We start from the raw sequence: 6191 nt of genomic DNA, 5'->3' as shown, positions 1-6191 counted from the left end.
GTGCAAGAGCAGAAGAGCCTCCAACTGAGTGGTCTTGTTGAGTATACTCCTACAATTGACATTTAATACTTTCAGGGTCCGGGATGTCTTAGTCGAAAGTCAGTTTGATTTTCTTTTAAGCCTGTAGCGAGAACCCTTTGATTCGTCCCAACCAAATAGGACGCTATCAATGCTTAGTTTGTCGAAAGTTAGTTTTACCTTGGCTCCATCTGCTCTCTCTTTCTCACAACTTTTCCAGAGTTGTTTGCGTATTTCCCGAACTCGCTTTGAATAGTCCTCGGCTATCGATATTCCTGAGCCTTTGAGCTTATGACATGATCGTAATATTGACATTTTTTCACGAAAGTCGAGGAGTTTCAAAATAACTGGTCGCACCTTGCCTGCTTGCTTTTTACCCAGTCTATGGCATCTTTCGACGCCACTCACCGTTAAACCAATTTTTTCTGAAAAACTAAGTAATTAAAGGAAAACTGAGACATCCACCCAAATGTAGCAATTTGCTACAATGGAAAGCCAACCGGTTTCCGCGAAAGAAAGCCTCGCAGTTGAGGAAAAATTCGTCCTGGTCCGGGACTCCAACCCGGTACCACCGCCTTTCCGGGGCTGCCGCTCTACCATCTGAGCTAACCAGGCGGCTAGCAGATGACAGGGCGAAGTCGAATTTGTCGACAACTCGAAGCAAAGGGAAGTGTATAACGTAATAGTTTAGCGGAAATCCGCTAGGTGGAGATAAGTAATTAAAGGAAAACTGAGACATCCACCCAAATGTAGCAATTTGCTACAATGGAAACCCAACCGGGTTCCGCGAAAGAAAGCCTCGCAGTTGAGGAAAAATTCGTCCTGGTCCGGGACTCGAACCCGGGACCACCGCCTTTCCGGGGCTGCCGCTCTACCATCTGAGCTAACCAGGCGGCTAGCAGATGACAGGGCGAAGTCAAATTTGTCGACAACTCGAAGCAAAGGGAAGTGTATAACGTAATAATTGAGCGGAAATCCGCTAGGTGGAGATAAGTAATTAAAGGAAAACTGAGACATCCACCCAAATGTAGCAATTTGCTACAATGGAAACCCAACCGGGTTCCGCGAAAGAAAGCCTCGCAGTTGAGGAAAAATTCGTCCTGGTCCGGGACTCGAATCCGGGACACCGCCTTTCCGGGGCAGCCGCTCTACCATCTGAGCTAACCAGGCGGCTAGCAGATGACAGGGCGAAGTCGAATTTGTTGACAACTCGAAGCAAAGGGAAGTGTGTAACGTAATAATTAGCGGAAATCTGCTAGGTGGAGATAAGTAATTAAAGGAAAACTGAGACATCCATCCAAATATAGCAATTTGCTACAATGGAAACCCAACCGGGTTCCGCGAAAGAAAGCCTCGCAGTATGAGGAAAAATTCGTCCTGGTCCGGGACTTGAACCCGGGACCACCGCCTTTCCGGGGCAGCCACTCTACCATCTGAGCTAACCAGGCGGCTAGCAGATGGCAGGGCGAAGTCGAATTTGTCGACAACTCGAAGCAAAGGGAAGTGTATAACGTAATAATTGAGCGGAAATCCGCTAGGTGGAGATAAGTAATTAAAGGAAAACTGAGACATCCACCCAAATGTAGCAATTTGCTACAATGGAAACCCAACCGGGTTCCGCGAAAGAAAGCCTCGCAGTTGAGGAAAAATTCGTCCTGGTTCGGGACTCGAATCCGGGACCACCGCCTTTCCGGGGCTGCCGCTCTAGCATCTGAGCTAACCAGGCGGCTAGCAGATGGCAGGGCGAAGTCGAATTTGTCGACAACTCGAAGCAAAGGGAAGTGTATAACGTAATAATTCAGCGGAAATCCGCTAGGTGGAGATAAGTAATTAAAGGAAAACTGAGACATCCATCCAAATATAGCAATTTGCTACAATGGAAACCCAACCGGGTTCCGCGAAAGAAAGCCTCGCAGTTGAGGAAAAATTCGTCCTGGTCCGGGACTTGAACCCGGGACCACCGCCTTTCCGGGGCAGCCGCTCTACCATCTGAGCTAACCAGGCGGCTAGCAGATGACAGGGCGAAGTCGAATTTGTTGACAACTCGAAGCAAAGGGAAGTGTATAACGTAATAATTGAGCGGAAATCTGCTAGGTGGAGATAAGTAATTAAAGGAAAACTGAGACATCCATCCAAATATAGCAATTTGCTACAATGGAAACCCAACCGGGTTCCGCGAAAGAAAGCCTCGCAGTTGAGGAAAAATTCGTCCTGGTCCGGGACTTGAACCCGGGACCACCGCCTTTCCGGGGCAGCCGCTCTACCATCTGAGCTAACCAGGCGGCTAGCAGATGGCAGGGCGAAGTCGAATTTGTTCGACAACTCGAAGCAAAGGGAAGTGTATAACGTAATAATTGAGCGGAAATCCGCTAGGTGGAGATAAGTAATTAAAGGAAAACTGAGACATCCACCCAAATGTAGCAATTTGCTACAATGGAAACCCAACCGGGTTCCGCGAAAGAAAGCCTCGCAGTTGAGGAAAAATTCGTCCTGGTCCGGGACTTGAACCCGGGACCACCGCCTTTCCGGGGCAGCCACTCTACCATCTGAGCTAACCAGGCGGCTAGCAGATGGCAGGGCGAAGTCGAATTTGTCGACAACTCGAAGCAAAGGGAAGTGTATAACGTAATAATTGAGCGGAAATCCGCTAGGTGGAGATAAGTAATTAAAGGAAAACTGAGACATCCATCCAAATATAGCAATTTGCTACAATGGAAACCCAACCGGGTTCCGCGAAAGAAAGCCTCGCAGTTGAGGAAAAATTCGTCCTGGTCCGGGACTTGAACCCGGGACCACCGCCTTTCCGGGGCAGCCGCTCTACCATCTGAGCTAACCAGGCGGCTAGCAGATGACAGGGCGAAGTCGAATTTGTTGACAACTCGAAGCAAAGGGAAGTGTATAACGTAATAATTGAGCGGAAATCTGCTAGGTGGAGATAAGTAATTAAAGGAAAACTGAGACATCCACCCAAATGTAGCAATTTGCTACAATGGAAACCCAACCGGGTTCCGCGAAAGAAAGCCTCGCAGTTGAGGAAAAATTCGTCCTGGTCCGGGACTTGAACCCGGGACCACCGCCTTTCCGGGGCAGCCACTCTACCATCTGAGCTAACCAGGCGGCTAGCAGATGGCAGGGCGAAGTCGAATTTGTCGACAACTCGAAGCAAAGGGAAGTGTATAACGTAATAATTGAGCGGAAATCCGCTAGGTGGAGATAAGTAATTAAAGGAAAACTGAGACATCCACCCAAATGTAGCAATTTGCTACAATGGAAACCCAACCGGGTTCCGCGAAAGAAAGCCTCGCAGTTGAGGAAAAATTCGTCCTGGTCCGGGACTTGAACCCGGGACCACCGCCTTTCCGGGGCAGCCACTCTACCATCTGAGCTAACCAGGCGGCTAGCAGATGACAGGGCGAAGTCGAATTTGTCGACAACTCGAAGCAAAGGGAAGTGTATAACGTAATAATTGAGCGGAAATCCGCTAGGTGGAGATAAGTAATTAAAGGAAAACTGAGACATCCACCCAAATGTAGCAATTTGCTACAATGGAAACCCAACTGGGTTCCGCGAAAGAAAGCCTCGCAGTTAAAGAAAAATTCGTCCTGGTCCGGGACTCGAACCCGGGACCACCGCCTTTCCGGGGCAGCCACTCTACCATCTGAGCTAACCAGGCGGCTAGCAGATGACAGGGCGAAGTCGAATTTGTTGACAACTCGAAGCAAAGGGAAGTGTATAACGTAATAATTGAGCGGAAATCCGCTAGGTGGAGATAAGTAATTAAAGGAAAACTGAGACATCCGCCCAAATGTAGCAATTTGCTACAATGGAAACCCAACCGGGTTCCGCGAAAGAAAGCCTCGCAGTTGAGGAAAAATTCGTCCTGGTCCGGGATTTGAACCCGGTACCACCGTCTTTCCGGGGCTGCCGCTCTACCATCTGAGCTAACCAGGCGGCTAGCAGATGACAGGGCGAAGTCGAATTTGTTGACAACTCGAAGCAAAGGGAAGTGGATAACGTAATAATTTAGCGGAAATCTGCTAGGTGGAGATAAGTAATTAAAGGAAAACTGAGACATCCACCCAAATGTAGCAATTTGCTACAATGGAAACCGAACCGGGTTCCTCGAATGAAAGCCTCGCAGTTGAGGAAAAATTCGTCCTGGTCCGGGACTCGAACCCGGTACCACCGCCTTTCCGGGGCTGCCGCTCTACCATCTGAGCTAACCAGGCGGCTAGCAGATGACAGGGCGAAGTCGAATTTGTCGACAACTCGAAGCAAAGGGAAGTGTATAACGTAATAATTGAGCGGAAATCCGCTAGGTGGAGATAAGTAATTAAAGGAAAACTGAGACATCCACCCAAATGTAGCAATTTGCTACAATGGAAACCCAACCGGGTTCCGCGAAAGAAAGCCTCGCAGTTGAGGAAAAATTCGTCCTGGTCCGGGACTCGAACCCGGGACCACCGCCTTTCCGGGGCTGCCGCTCTACCATCTGAGCTAACCAGGCGGCTAGCAGATGACAGGGCGAAGTCGAATTTGTCGACAACTCGAAGCAAAGGGAAGTGTATAACGTAATAATTGAGCGGAAATCCGCTAGGTGGAGATAAGTAATTAAAGGAAAACTGAGACATCCACCCAAATGTAGCAATTTGCTACAATGGAAACCCAACCGGGTTCCGCGAAAGAAAGCCTCGCAGTTGAGGAAAAATTCGTCCTGGTCCGGGACTCGAACCCGGGACCACCGCCTTTCCGGGGCAGCCGCTCTACCATCTGAGCTAACCAGGCGGCTAGCAGATGACAGGGCGAAGTCGAATTTGTCGACAACTCGAAGCAAAGGGAAGTGTATAACGTAATAATTGAGCGGAAATCCGCTAGGTGGAGATAAGTAATTAAAGGAAAACTGAGACATCCACCCAAATGTAGCAATTTGCTACAATGGAAACCCGAACCGGGTTCCGCGAAAGAAAGCCTCGCAGTTGAGGAAAAATTCGTCCTGGTCCGGGACTCGAACCCGGGACCACCGCCTTTCCGGGGCTGCCGCTCTACCATCTGAGCTAACCAGGCGGCTAGCAGATGACAGGGCGAAGTCGAATTTGTTGACAACTCGAAGCAAAGGGAAGTGTATAACGTAATAATTGAGCGGAAATCCGCTAGGTGGAGATAAGTAATTAAAGGAAAACTGAGACATCCACCCAAATGTAGCAATTTGCTACAATGGAAACCCAACCGGGTTCCGCGAAAGAAAGCCTCGCAGTTGAGGAAAAATTCGTCCTGGTCCGGGACTTGAACCCGGGACCACCGCCTTTCCGGGGCAGCCACTCTACCATCTGAGCTAACCAGGCGGCTAGCAGATGGCAGGGCGAAGTCGAATTTGTCGACAACTCGAAGCAAAGGGAAGTGTATAACGTAATAATTGAGCGGAAATCCGCTAGGTGGAGATAAGTAATTAAAGGAAAACTGAGACATCCACCCAAATGTAGCAATTTGCTACAATGGAAACCCAACCGGGTTCCGCGAAAGAAAGCCTCGCAGTTGAGGAAAAATTCGTCCTGGTCCGGGACTCGAATCCGGGGCACCGCCTTTCCGGGGCAGCCGCTCTACCATCTGAGCTAACCAGGCGGCTAGCAGATGACAGGGCGAAGTCGAATTTGTTGACAACTCGAAGCAAAGGGAAGTGTGTAACGTAATAATTGAGCGGAAATCTGCTAGGTGGAGATAAGTAATTAAAGGAAAACTGAGACATCCATCCAAATATAGCAATTTGCTACAATGGAAACCCAACCGGGTTCCGCGAAAGAAAGCCTCGCTAATGAGGAAAAATTCGTCCTGGTCCGGGACTTGAACCCGGGACCACCGCCTTTCCGGGGCAGCCACTCTACCATCTGAGCTAACCAGGCGGCTAGCAGATGGCAGGGCGAAGTCGAATTTGTCGACAACTCGAAGCAAAGGGAAGTGTATAACGTAATAATTGAGCGGAAATCCGCTAGGTGGAGATAAGTAATTAAAGGAAAACTGAGACATCCACCCAAATGTAGCAATTTGCTACAATGGAAACCCAACCGGGTTCCGCGAAAGAAAGCCTCGCAGTTGAGGAAAAATTCGTCCTGGTCCGGGACTCGAATCCGGGACCACCGCCTTTCCGGGGCTGCCGCTCTAGCATCTGAGCTAACCAG

This window comes from Dermacentor silvarum, chromosome 3 (assembly GCF_013339745.2).
Source record: "Dermacentor silvarum isolate Dsil-2018 chromosome 3, BIME_Dsil_1.4, whole genome shotgun sequence".
In the NCBI taxonomy this organism is placed as follows: Eukaryota; Metazoa; Arthropoda; class Arachnida; order Ixodida; family Ixodidae; genus Dermacentor; species Dermacentor silvarum.
The sequence above is the reverse complement of the archived record's forward strand: the minus strand, read 5'-3'. Positions refer to the sequence as shown.